General features: G+C 35.5%; 1 protein-coding gene and 1 pseudogene across 26 annotated transcripts in view; one reads left to right on the top strand and one right to left on the bottom strand.

The window, feature by feature from the left end:
• The window catches only part of Snap91 (synaptosome associated protein 91), a 124,896-nt gene that overhangs the window by 91,376 nt on the left and 18,682 nt on the right, over positions 1–14,838 (bottom strand). The window contains exon 1 of one of the 26 annotated variants that reach the window (XM_087188099.1): positions 7,534–7,712. The exons of the other annotated variants lie outside the window; for them this stretch is intronic. The gene's annotated coding sequence lies outside the window, so the exon portion shown is untranslated. Of the gene's footprint in view, positions 1–7,533; positions 7,713–14,838 lie in introns of those variants that run through there. 26 annotated transcript variants of the gene reach the window in all.
• On the top strand, positions 2,077–2,678 carry LOC147825001 (uncharacterized; annotated as a pseudogene).

Below are 14,838 nucleotides of genomic sequence, written 5' to 3'. Positions count from 1 at the left end.
GTTAGGGAGACAAGAGGGCTATTTTAATAGGCTAGGTGAAAGATGGTGATGAGTGTGCAGTTACAGTGGGCCAAAAGCAGAAACCAAAAGGTAGTGTTTTAGGTATCTCAAAGGTTGAGCCAAGAGGAACAGCTGATGGTTTTGATGGGGCAATTAGAAAGCATATGATACAAAACGAAACAAGAATGATGAGCTTGTAGCAACTGAACAACCGGATAATAAATTGCCTCTTGAATACTCTGTGGGGAAAAGAAACAAAACCAGTGTAGGTATGGTGTATGCTTGAACTTAGTTCTTTTTACTCTTTCTACTCACTTCCACTGACTTTGTCACTCTCTTCTTTGACCTCACTCCAAACCACAGATGGCTATATCCCTGTTCAATGTTTGAGCAACAGCCAAAAGTATATCCACTGTCAACAGAGCACGTAAAATCAAGTCCTCAGAGTACATTTAACAATCACTGGCAAACTAGACCCTCATATGTTCTAAATATAGTCCATTTAGCAACTTTTCAAAAGGAATATTATAAATTTCTATGATTCTTCTAACCAACTGAAGTAAGGAGACACTAACCATGCTGCCTCCCAAATGCAGCACCATGACTCAGAGCTTCGAGGAGCCAGCATAAGTGCCCAGCTGCCTGCATGACTGGAAAACTAGGGCTACAGGCTGCTATGACTTCAGACGGGGGGGGGGGGGCGCAGCTCATTTGGTAAATACTGTCAATCCTTAGGGTTGTAGAAAATTATGAGGACAAAAATTGGAAATGTACATTTTTGTCCCTTAGGATTTATATGTGGGTACTTGTGATATTAACAATATGACTTTAAGCAAGTCTCTGGGTCCCCTTACCCTAGAGTCTTTATCTGTGTGACAGAAATAATTACACATGCCACCAGCCATAATATTTTATTGCTTTCATACATTAATCTCCTCTGAGTGCTTTCTTTTAAATCATCACAAGATTCTCAAAAGAACTCTGTGCTTTTTGAAACAGATAACAATTGATATGAATATAAGTGAAAACTTAGGCAGCACTCTAGTGGTAGAAGATGGGCATTTGTAACCAACCACAGGAAGAGAAGATCGTGGTGTTTTGGGCCATCCACGGAGTCGCAAACCAGTTATCTCAGCTGGTAGTAAGTGCTGGAAGGAAGGCCTTTGCTGACTTAGTTGCTAGGGAGATTTCAGAAGATACATGTGGCTTGGGTTTCTGATTTCTTGCTACACAATGATCAGCTACTGATGTCTAGTCTTCAAGTGTGTCAGGTAAATTAACACATGTCCTATTTACATGACAGTAAGGTTTCATTTCATTTTTTTTTCATAGAATCTAAGGTTAAATATAAGCTTACAGAGTTTGTCTTTACCCCTCTCTGGGTCTATAGAGAAGAATCTGCCATGTTGATGACTTCGCCATACCCAGCACTGAGCAGCCCTGCACTTCTTTTTAAATATCTAACCTATAGGCTCCTACCACAGTCCATCACTTCCTACTTTATCCTCAGAAAAGAAGACCTATTTCATCTTCAGTTAACTCTTTTTATTCAGGACTTCCTTTTAGAGGGCTCTCAAGCCATATGGAAAAGCAGTGTTTTATACATAGGACTCACACATCAGAAGCCAGGCATCAGTTTTCTGTTCCAATCAAGCTTCCTACCCACATATGTGAAACTTACGTTTCCTAAAATAAATAGTATTCAGAAATGGCAACTGCTGCTGCAAGCATCTGGGAATTTTCTCCTTCACTGTCTCTATAGTCTCATCTTTAGGGTGCCTCCCAAATTCCTTGCCATTTTTCATTCCAAGGTTCATACAAGACTGGATCTTGGTTCATACAAGACTGGATCTTATCTACCACCTTCCACTCCTGCTCCTCCTCTAGGCAAGAATCTCTGGCACTATCTCCCTAGCATTGTTCTATCCCTATGGCCTTACTCAAAGCCTTACTGTTTCTATTCTTCAAAGTCCTCAGCTTACTTCCTAGGAGGAAACATCTAAAATAAGGCCTGAGTCTATTTCTCAAAAACCAAGAAATAAAACTTTAATTCTTAATACACAACACTCACACTATATGCATCTTTGCAGCAAGTGCAGGCCCAATTGTCATCCCTTCAGAACATCTCAGATTCTGATTACAATAATTCTTAAGACCTTGTTGAACATTCTGGACAACTTGGAACCAGTTCTTCAAATGTCCTTTCCCAGAGCCAATCAACCTGGACGAGTTTCAGAGGTTGACCTAGAAGAACCCAGTTCCTTACCAGCTTCCCTTCTCTGTCAATGGGGATGCCAGAAAAAAAGCTGGAAAACATTAATGAACTAATCCATGTTGACCATGTGTATATCAAACTCCTAGTCTTGGAGATACAGAGCCAAGCTAATGTGGTAGCAAAAATCAAGGAAGTGCCTTTCAGCCTCACAGAGATGATCACTAAATTCATTGCCTAAATGAAATAAACACTTGTAGCAGTTGACTTCATTCTAGAGCTAGGTATTTTAAATCTACTTTCATGCAAGCACTCTCTGAGACACCTTCCTGCCTCCTTGATGTTACACTGAATGGAGGGCTCTGCTTCTCTCTTCAGTGTCACATCCTATTCTGCTTGGTGTAAACCATTCCTGGGAGGACACTTTTGCCCCAATGATCTCTTTGTCCAGCTGACTACTCTCTAAAGAGTAATCTAGCACTGTTGCCTCCTTGGTTATTATATTGCCTGCAGGACAGCAGAAAACTATGTCAGTGTTTTACAATCAAAGTAGAGGCAGAGTGATACTAGAGAATTTCTTTAAAGTATTTGTATGTTCAAACCTCATAGATGACCCCAAATACTGTGTTTTGACATCCAGAAGTCCAAGGTGATCAGATGTATTATTATAATTTAGAACTTCAGCTTTTGAGGTTGTATTTTTATCTTACTATGCTCTAAAATATTTATGTAAGGTCACTGGACAAGTGTCTCACATATACATGGAATTTATGAGTGGTATTCCATCAATTCTCTTCCCACTTCTCAGTATCCCAGGCTTGCCTCCAAGTTTAGGTCCTTTACTTTGCTTTTGCAGGCAGACAGAACATCTTCTGAGGGGGCAGCTTTTCCTTCATGTACAGTTCTAATAAAAAGCTTTCATAAAATTATAAAAATTTACTATGTAAATTCTTGATGGAATCTCTTTCTGCTATTGTAGCTTCTGGAAGGTGCTTTCTCCACTTACTTAAAAATAAAGAGGCAATTAAAAGTGCAACACAGAAAAAAAGAAGGACAATGTTCTAGAGAGAAGTGATGTATAATATTTAAAAAGCTTCAGCTGAAGATTTAGCTCAGTGGTTCTGCTGCCTGCCTTGCAAGCATAAGGTCCCGAGTTTGATCTCCGGTACCACCCCCCAAAAAAAAAACCAAAATAAAAAGCTTCAATGTTTGTCCAGGGATTTAGCTCAGTGGTTCTGCCACCTGCCTCGCAAGTGCAAGGTTCTGGGTTTGATCCCCAGTACGCCCCTTCAAAAGCTTCAATGTTCATAATTAGCAACACAAAGTTATATAGACTACCCATGTTCACTTACATTTTTTTCAGAAAGTTAAACAAAATATAGTTATCTTTCTCACAGCACAGATAGTACTTCATTTACTCAGTTATTAACAAATCTTTATAAGTACATCTCATAGTGTCTCTTTATGGCTCTCAGAGTTAACAGCAACTTAATGATATGTATTTACAAAACTTTCTGGGTCACACAGCTAATTTATGCTATGTCCTACTATCTGTACCCGAAGCTATACCTACATTAGTAATGATATAGACACATCAACTGTACAATTCAAAAGGACCAAGTAAGGTTTTAGAATTTCAAAATTTCAGTATGGAAACTTCCCTCCTATCCTATTTAATAACTTCTGACCTTTTCATTTTTATTTTCCTTCATTCAAATAATAGGAAAAAAGTTGGCACTTTCACATTCCATTAAAAATTCTCTCCTTGGTGATCTAATTCTTCTTTAAAACTATTTACGTCTAAGTATTCTGAGCATACTCACCAAAACAGCAGTTTTACAAACACAAGGTATTTTGGCAATCAGATTTGCTTCATTTCCTTCAAACTTAATTTTTCCCTTCTCTTCATAAACATTCCATGCGCACCACCAAGAAATATGATATACAGCTTGTACTTCATAGTTTAAGTTCTCTATTGCTCAGTCTAAAACAACTTCTTAGCCTGGGCACAGCTGACATTTTGGGCCAGAAAATTCTTCATTTTGGGAGTTGGGGGTGTCCTGTACATTGCAGGATATTTAGCAGCATTCCTGGCCTCTACCACAAGATGCTAGTAGAATCTTCCCTTCCCAAGTCAAGATGACTGAAAACATCTTCAGACATTGTCAAATTTCCCCTGGGTAGATTTATCCCATTGAAAACTGCTTATCTAGAATAAGAATTAGGCAGTGTCACTGCCTAAAGTTGGGCTGGAGTAAGACCCCAAGGAAGTAGTCCAAGCTTATGACTAATATTTTATCTAGTTTTTGTTGTAGAAAATAGGCAAATAACCATGCTGCATGAGTAGCAGTCAAAAATAACCTAATATGCATGCAGAATGCTTAATGTTGTTATAAAATAAGGTTTACAGAAAAGATACATGGAATCCAGGATAGCAAGCTCTAGTTTTCAAAAGGGTTATAACCTAAAGTTTGAAAGTGTATTTAGAATCAGGAACACTGGATAAGCTATATGAAGTTATAGTTCCTGTCAGACAAGAATGAGTTAATATTATCTGTAATTTCATTTAGTTCAACCTAATCATTATCCTGTATAGCATCTGTATGTTCCCACAAAATCCTATTAAACTTTCTTTTATTTTTCTCCCTTTTTCCCCTAAGATCTCAAGTATTGTGGCCTGCATTTTCATTTTTGTCTAAAGCAGTAACTACTTCTAGCAGGTTTTCCTTATTTTTTGGCCCTTGGAAAAACATAGTCTCAGAGTTTTTTCAAGACCCTGTAGCCCAGAGAAAGAAATGTTTATTTCTTATGTATCTATTCAATGATTTTCTCCCACTTACTTAAATTGCCAATATAAAGAAAAATAATGAGTGTCTCCATGTTCAAATATACACTGAAGACTCATCAATAGTTTACAGTATGACAAAGATTTACTTGCCAGATCAGACAAAAAGTTGGAAAACATCAAGGGAAAAAACAAAGAAAGGAAAAGAACTGTACTTGTTGGAGGTGAAGAATACTAAAGAATGTAGGGTAACTGAAGGTGTGCATACTTTGAGTGGCAATTCTCCAATACAGATACAATCTAGGGGGAAGATTAGAGAGATATCTATTAACCAACAATCAGCTCCTTGTATAAAATATGACCAGTTCTTTCTATCACTCTCCCCAATGTGTTCTAAACTCCAGAGTGGTGTCAGAAATTCTGGCCTCAAAACCACTAAGACATAGAGTTTAAATGTGAAGCCCTGTTGTTCACACAGCTCTGATTATCAGATAACAGAAGTGGGAACAAGAAGAAGCATATTCTTTTAAGTTAGGAGTAATACAAGCTCCCTTTAATTCTCCCCATACCCCTTTCAACCTCCCTTCCATTTAGTGATATGATAGTCTACTAGATTTTCTTCTCAGCCTTAGCAAAAGAAAAGTCTTCTCCTGTATTCTAAGTCCACACTTCATTTTGGACTCTCAGTCCCTAAGCCTTCAGCCCACTCTGCACTTCCTTTATTCTTTTCTTGTTCATTATTCTTTTTTACATAGTATATCCTTTCTCCATATCTTCCAAATACATATTCAAAATGTACATTTTTTTAGAAAAAGACATAAAATTTATCCCTTAATCCTCTGTCATACTATATATTCTCTAAACTCACAATTTTGCTAACTCTTCATTTCTTCATGGGAACCCATTATAATCCAGTCTGCTTTGGGAGTGTCTACATTATGATAGCCATCCACTCTGTGATCCTGAACTGGCCCCATGTTTAGCAGAGTCCTCCAACCTGCCAAACTCAGTAGATACTCTCTAGTTTTCATTTGATTCCATTTTATGTGTCACTGGACAGTAGTAACCTAGACCTCCCATGTTCATGGACTGGAAGAATTAATATTGCCCAATACCATCCAAAGCTATTTACAGATTCAATGCAATCCCCATCAAACTACCAACAACATACTTCACAGAATTAGAAAATAATCTTAAAATTCATATGGAAGCACAAAAGACTCCAAAGCCCAGAGCAATATTGAGCAAAAAGAATAAAGTTGGAAGCATCATAATACCTGATTTCAAGACATACTACAGAGTCACAGTAACAAGATAACATGGTAACTGGCAAAAAACAGACTCATAGGGGCCGGGGATTTAGTTCAGTGGTTCTGCCACCTGCCTTCCAGATGCAAGGTCCCGAGTCTGATCCCTGGAACCAAAAAAAAAAAAAGAAAAGAAAAGAAAAGAAAAAAAAAACAGACTCATAAATCAATGGAGAATCCATTAAATAGAGAATCCAGAAATAAACCATGCATCTACAGTCAAGTGATTGTCAATAAAGGCACCAAAAATGTACATTAAAGAAAGACAATCTCTTCAATAAATAGTTTATTAGTCATCCTTCCCACTACTGAGACACAATATCTGAAAACTGCAACTTATAGAAGAAGATTAATTTGGCTCATGGCTTAAGGATTCAGTACATGGTAAGCTAGTCCAAGGCAGGAAGATCAATACAAAAGAGCATAGGAACAGAATAAGGGAACGGCACCAGAGAGAAAAGACTAAGGGACTAGACATATAGACTTCAAGGCCATGCCACCATGATCTATCCAAATATACTTAGAAGCATGCTCCACCAATCTCCTGAGGGGACTCCAAAGCCAATCAAATTGATACTCCATGGTAACTGCTACACATGGTGCTTGGGAAACTGAATATCTACATAAAGAAGACTGAAACTTGATCACTATCTCTCACCCTGTACAAAAAGTAAAAAATGGATCAAACCTAAATGTAAAACCTAGATCTCTGAAACTGTTAGAAGAAAACATACAGAAAATACTTGAAGACATTGCTGCAGGCAATGATTTCTGGCTAGGACTCCAAAAGCACAGGAAACAAAAGCAAATTAATAAATGGGATTTCATCAAACTAAAAGCTTCTATACATCAAAAGAAACAATCAACAGAATGAAGAGACAACCAACAGAATAGAAGAAAATATTTTCGACTATTCATCTGACAGGGGAGATTGTGTGTGTGTGTGTGTGTGTGTGTGTGTGTGTGTGTGTATACTAGTATATAATAAATTTCAAAAAACAAAAAATTAAGTAATCCAATTAAAAATGAGAAATAATCTAAATAGATACTTCTCATAAGAAATATAATGACCAACAAATACATAAAAATGCTTAATTAATTAGCCAGCAGCGAAATACAAAACAAAATTATAATAAACACCATCTCAGACCCTTTAGAATTGCTTTAATAAAGAGAAAACAGTAAATACTGGCAGTCATATTTCCTGGACTTGGGGGAAACACGCTTACCTGGCCTTTTTCTTATCTCTGCCTTTCCTCTTTAGTCTCTTGTTACTGGCCTCCTTTTTCCTCCAAACCCTTAAATACTGGATGTCCCCAAGATGATTTCCTTAGCTTTTCTCTTTCTCAGTCATGATTCTTATTAAGCAATATCTTCCATGCCTATATTTCTAGTAGGCCTCAATTATCTAAAATGGATGATAAGACAAAAATGAAAACCATTACCTACCCTTTAAACCTACTTTGGCTTGCTCAAATAATGGTGCTGCCATCCACAAAGGCACCTTGGCTTTCTAGCTCAGCATCTTTCTCATCTTCTTTCTTGTTCTCCATACTCAGTTAACTATTAATGCATACAGATAATACATATCTGTGGAGCTATTCTCTGCTTTACCTTAATCTTCTTAGTATTACCTAGTTCGATCATGACCGCAGTAGCCAAATAATTCTCTTTTCTCCTTCTATTTTCAATCAGCTTTCAAGAGTATAATTCTAAATACAAATATCATTATGTCATTTTCTGAAGAAACAGATATTTCCTTATAATACAGTCCTTCTCAACCTGATTTCCTGATATGGTAAACCAATCATCATATGTAACAAATTAACTTCTCCCATACATATAAATAACTATAGTTATATGCTATGATTGAGAGAAATGAGAAAGTTGTCACTTAAATCATATTCTAAGGTGAATTCAGGACACAATATCATACAGGTTTATTCATGTATCTGTGTAGTTTACTAGAGTGTGAGCTCTGCCTCATCAACAAAATTCTTGAAATACAGAAATACGCAATGAAAAACTTTTCAAAAAGAGAATCATGATAAATGTTCCTTTTCTCCTTATCTTAAAAACCTGCAATAGTTATCCTAATATTTGGAGCTCTATTCATTATTATTAAAAAATCAGAAGCAATTTAATATCACCTTTATATTAATCATAGTTACAAGAAAGCCTAGAACTCTCTCTGCATGATTCATCTTTTTCAAAGGAACAGATGGAAAGAAAAATCCATGGCAATTATTCTTAAAACAAGTTTCACCAAGATCTGTACCTCTCCCAGAAGATAACCAACAAGTGCAAAAAACAAAAAAAAAGACACATAGTACTGCATAGAACTTGTTAGGATTCTCTTTAAAGATCCCTACTTCTTTGCTGCTGAGCTTCTGTTAGACAAAGAAGCAAATCTTGTTTCTTGGTATCTAAACAAGGAAAGAGTTATGATCAGATGGCACAGGCCCCACAATTATGACAATTATGCTTCAGAGAAAGCAAGAACATACCCAACATAGACACTGTTGCCTGGTTCAGCCCTCAGAACATGACTGTTGGCTGGGTGAAAACCTCTCCATGCAGTCATCTTTATCTCACATTATGGACATTATCCCACCTCATGCAGTCCAACACTTAGGCTATATTTTCATCTCTCTTTTTACTATAGCTCTTTTAGCCTGTAACTCAACTTATTTACTTACATGTTTATTGTTTACCGACTCTCATAACCCTACCCCAAATGTAAGCTCTATGAGGAAAGCTTTTTATTTATTTGTTCACTGATACACCCAAGCACATGGATCAGCAGATTCAGGGTAGATATTCAGTAAACATTTCTTATGAACTTGGAATGTACTCAGCTGCTTAAATTCTACCCTTCTTTTATATTCTACAACCAACACTGGTCTTTTCTTACGTCTTTTACTTAAGTTCTTCTTTTATTAGGCCTGCAAAACAGATGAAATTTGATGAAGTCTCTAGAGTATAATTTGGCTACTTAGTTAAGTGGCTATTTTGGTGACATTAAATGAGCTTCTGAATAAGCTGGTCATATTTATATAATTCACTATTTAGCTTTTTAAGAGGTACTGGCCACAGAGGTATTCAACAACTAACAGTGGGCAAAGTGTAATGAGTTTTATCATAGTTTAAATATTAAAGAACAGTTTTTTATTCAAAGCACTGACAAAGCTTGGTGCTTTAAACTATGGGTAGTAGATCTTTCATAAGTAATTTAGCTAATTACTTAAATTTAGAGCCCAAGTTGGGCCCAGGCCATTACAAAGGGACACAATTATTTTTATACTTTATTTTTACATTGGCTAGTGCTTTAGGTAGACTAGCTAAATTTTAAGTACAATATCTGCAGTTTAAATATCTTTTAGGCTTATATCCATTTGGATTAATGGAATGTTTCAGCAGATGACACTAAATTTAACAATTCCAATTAGCAGAGCTTGAGTAAACTTTTCTTTATTGCTGTTTCTCATGGGAGTACAAGTGAATAAGAATGAGAGGAATGCCAACTTCTACAGAGGTTATTAGGGAGAAAAAGGAGCCATTATTACTGGTGTGTTAACTGCATGTTTTTGCTAATGAAGAGTGATGCTCTTTCTGTTGCTGATGGACATGAAAGTTCACTCAGGCATTTTTAGTGCCTTGCCTTAAGAATAAGTGATGCTCACTAAGTTTTGGCTTTTTTGAATAATAATTTTGTAACTCATGATGATAAGAGTCAAGTTTATTAAGTTTTGAACAATAAAACTAGGATTTAACAGGTCTGATTTGGTTGCAATTAGCCAAGTATTCTATGCCTTATATAACCTTACTGTGAACTCTTTACCTTGCTGAGCTGGTTTTGGGGCTCGATGAGCTCTTCAAATATAGACAGAAATGAGGCATTTAGGGGGATTTGTGGTAAAATATCAGTTACTTAAAATGAACATATGCTTATTATATGGGATTAGTTATTCTTACCTAACACTTTGACAAAGAAAAACATTGTTTTAAGAAAAAAATAGCAGAAAATTATTCCATGTTCTTCAGGAGAAAATGAGAATATTCTAAATGGGCCCTATGTTTGTGATGACGTTCACCTGAAATTCAGCTAAAATGTAATTGTGTTAGAACTTCCAAACTATACCTGTATCACAGGACAAGCATTAAACTTAAAATAATATGATTTTCTTTTTACATTTTTTCTTTTTTTCCCTTTATATAGTAGGCTTATCTTGGGCAGCAACTATTTCACTTATTGCAGCTATTGAGTGGAAGGGTGTTCATTAGAGGCAAGTTTTCTGGACTGAAAATGGAGGAGAGAAAGAAAGGAGTCAAGAAAGTCTTCAAAGTTTTCACATTGATCAACTGGATGGATGAAGCTGCTACCAACCAAGATGGGAATGACTGCGTGTGGGGAAGGTAAAGGGTCAGTCTTGGGTGTGTTGAGTATGAAATGTCTAAAATTGTTTTCAAATCTAAGAATTTTGACTCCATTGTGAACCAAGCTTAAAATTTTAAGTAACGTTGGTTTCCCATATCTCTCATTCTTACTTTTTCAATATGGTCCCACAGCTCCTGTATAAGAATTTCCTTTCAAATTTAGTCCCTTTATCATATCCTCTTAGTGATATCCTTGTTTGGGCTCTCACTAGCACTTAACTCATTCTAATTTTTTTTTATCTAGTCTCCTTTTTCTCTAATGTAGCCATCTTCTACATGAGCAGATGGACATTTTTTTAAAAAATGTCTGATAGTGGAACTCTCTTGTTTAAAAATCTGCCTTGGATTTTCACTCCTTTAAAAAAAATCATCTCTATGATTCTTTCTACACAGGCACACCCCATCTCTCTTTTCTTTTCATTGTGCATTAAATGCACGGTCATGTCTGGTATTTATCTCTCAATATCACTTCTAAAAGGCCTTTCCAGACTCCCTTCAGACAAAATTGGCCATTCTCTCCTCTGTGCTCTCACAACACATCAGTGATCCTTCTACTATATCACACATAATGGTATACTATTATTGTTTGTTGAGAAGTCTGCCCTATAAGGCTCTCAACAAAGAGCTCTTATGTCTTTTCTGTTTTCCTGCAGCATATTACTAAGTGGTAGATTCATGGAATGGCCTCTGCTTCCCTAGCCCATTCATGAAATCTAGTGTTGCTCAAAGGAGGTACAAGTACCTCTGCCCCAAGATCTCATCTTCAGGGGGGCCACCCATCAGTGCTCAGAATGGGACTTAGAATATCTTCTCCTATCCCACTTGCAACAATAGTGATAAAGCCATTTAGGAATACCAAAAGAAAGAGAAGCTGGTGGTAGGCCAAAAACATCTTGACAACATACCAGCCACCAGGGTACCTCAACTGCCAGCCATCTCTTCATATTCAAATATACTGTGGTCTTTATAACATGAGACTATAAAAAATGACTTTCAAGCTATCAAACAATTAATTCCTTGAAATTAAATATTCTGGTTTTTGCTCTCCTGTTAAATTATCAAACCACAAAAGCAAGAAAAACAATGCTTCATAGAACATAGGCCTCTAATTTAAAAGTTCATTGAATAAAACAATGATAAATGAACATTAATATATTTTGCTCATGTTAAGAAGGCTAAGAAATTATAGATTACTAAAAATAAACACATAATAAGCCCTAAAATGGAAATTTCAAAATAACTCACTCAATTTCAGTATGATGGTGCTTCCTTTGACCTGTAACCTAACTACAATTATCATGAAACAAGACAGTAAAGAATGAGGTCACATATTTAGAAAGTAGTTCATTAAATAACCTTTGATATCACTCATCAAAATTTTATGGATATAATTATCATAGCTTTAATCTATGTCCAATATTTTGTCTCCAAATCTCCTACTTTTTCATTTTAGAGATGCCTTCCCTTCTTTTCTTTTACTCATTCTATTTTAACATTTTGCTTTCCATCTTTTTTTCAGGGTAGAAAATTTTATCTTAAGAAGTGTACTTTGTCAGTACCTTTCCATTTTTTATCATTCACTTTGTTCTCATCTTATATTTTAAAATATTTATATTAATCCTAATGATTTCTTCCTACTCCACCCAACCTATGAAAAATGCATTAAATCCTTCTTTGCAATTATGATTAATATAAAATACAAGTTACTTTAAACCTAAGGATAAAAGCGAATATCACAAATTGAGAGTTTTCCTAATGATTATGATGGTATTTTTATTCCTTTTTAAATGCCAGTTTTGTTCATTATGGTCACCAGTTTTGTTCACCTTTCCATTAGTACCTAAAGCAGTAATTTGAGGGTCGGAAGTTTTTCAAAGCCAGGCAGTGGAACCACTGAGCTAAATCACTGGCCCAATATAAGCACTCTTCTGCTATGCACATATAAGAAAAATGAGATGGGCAGTGTTACTTTGGATCCCCTATTAACTAGCAGTCTAGAAATATTTATTATTATGGGAAAGGCATTCATATTTCTAAGAAGTTTCATGTAATATAACAATTAAACTATAATATAACACTATTTTAAATAAGATAACCAAGACTTGATATGTAATAGTAACACTGTGATGTAGAAATCACTAATATTCAATTTCATATGCACTTCACCTCTAACGTTCTGCTGCTAATAATTCTTTTAACATCAAAAGCTTAACTAAAAAACAGTACTCTCTAGTCTAGAAAGAGGTTTGTTTATCCTTTTCACAACTTTAAATAAGGGCTAAGTGTGCCAGTTTTAAGAAATAACACAAAAGAAAAAAAAATTTAAATGAAATAGCATAATTATGACCCACTTAAAATTTTGAGATCCCATGCTGTACCTGGTCAATTAACTTACTAAATATTATAAATTTTTGTTTTTGGTCTTGATTTTTGAGACATGGTCTCACTGTGTAGGCTGAGCTAAACTTGCTATGTAGCCCAGAATGGCCCTGAACTTAGGAATTCTCTTGCCTCAGCCTCCTGCATACTGGGATTACAAGCTTGTGCCACCATACCTGCTTAAATGTCATAAATGTTTAATCATAACTATATTTACTAGCTTACTGTTACTTGTAAGGATTGAATTTTTACAGGTAAAATTTTAAATGATTCAATTATCTACTAACAGTTTTTCCAAATGTCTTTGATCCAAACAATGAACATTATTTATCGACTAAATCTTGTCATATGATTGTACTCATTTTTTATATAGTTGTTTATCTTTTTATTAGTTCTAAAAATTATTAAAGTCCTTTAAACATATTTCACTATAAGTAAATGTGATATAAACAAATGCAATGTAAACACTGAGATTAACTACAACTATTGATCATTTTTAATTCACTATTAGGTCAACTTTTTTTTCTCAAATATTTTACAAATCTTTCTCAACAGCAATGTACTAGCACTGAATGTAAAACAGTATATTTGATGTCTTTCCACTTTACTTCAACTATAACCTGACAACAGTATAAAATACTAATCATGAAGAACTCAGTCCTAAAAGTACAGTCACTTCATATACTTTCGGTGTTTTAAACACTTTGATGGGTAACCAACCACAACTACTGTTCTTAAAGAGCCAATAACTCTTACTAAAAGCTGCCTTATTTCAAAAGTTCAGACAGGTGATTGCACACCTATAATCCCAGCAGTGGATGGCAAAGGCAGGAGGATTACTTAATCTATACTAATAAATGTAAATCATAACACATATTTCAAAGTCATTAGTATTTTACTTTAGGGGATGATTTTAATTAAATATATTTTATATTTATATTCTGATAATTACTGTTTGTCAATGAATAAAACCAAAACTATGAAACCATAGTGAATATTTAATTGTTCCATTATTATTTCACATCTTTTTAGGAATAAACCATCTTTTCTCAAGCAGATGCCAAAGATAAGCACAGAACAGCTGAGGCTGAGCTCTTTTTGTACATTTATTGCTGCATACAGAACTTGAAAAATTCTTAGGAAGACAGCTGTTGGGGTTGAAAAGCCTTTTTCTTCTAATGACAATCATTTGCAGAATAATTCAGGGATGAAATTTGTTTTTACTGTTTTCAGCAAATGTACTGATTTAATTGTTACTTTTACCCCATGATGCCTCAGAAAACATGAGGCTGAGGCCCAAAGAAATTAACTTTGTCTGGCCAAGATCACAGCCAGAAGCAACTGAACCTGGAATTACACTAGGTCTTTTGATGACAAATCAGTGCTCTTTCTGCTGTACCTTTCACCACCTCTCAAGTCCTTAATTAGCAAGTGTGCTAAGATAAATGCTTGAATAGCAAATCATCAAAAGACATAACTGATAAGGGGTAAGACAGGCTCAGGAACAGTCATCTGGATCTCATCCCATTCACTTTTTTGTTCCCCCATTAGCCAGCAGGGTGCCAGCACAGGGGTTTTACCTGTGTAGCTAATCAGCGAATAAACTGTCTTAAACTCTTAACCCCATTTTTCCTACCTAAAATAATTACATGGTGTTATACTTATTTTATGTTGCTGTTGTTTGTCTGGATTATCACTACTTGTAACACTACACATAG

The sequence above is a fragment of the Heterocephalus glaber genome, unplaced genomic scaffold (assembly GCF_053883595.1).
Source record: "Heterocephalus glaber isolate CG9 unplaced genomic scaffold, H.glaber_assembly_v1.0 deba00001523, whole genome shotgun sequence".
Classification (NCBI taxonomy): Eukaryota; Metazoa; Chordata; class Mammalia; order Rodentia; family Bathyergidae; genus Heterocephalus; species Heterocephalus glaber.
The sequence above is the reverse complement of the archived record's forward strand: the minus strand, read 5'-3'. Positions and strand labels throughout refer to the sequence as shown.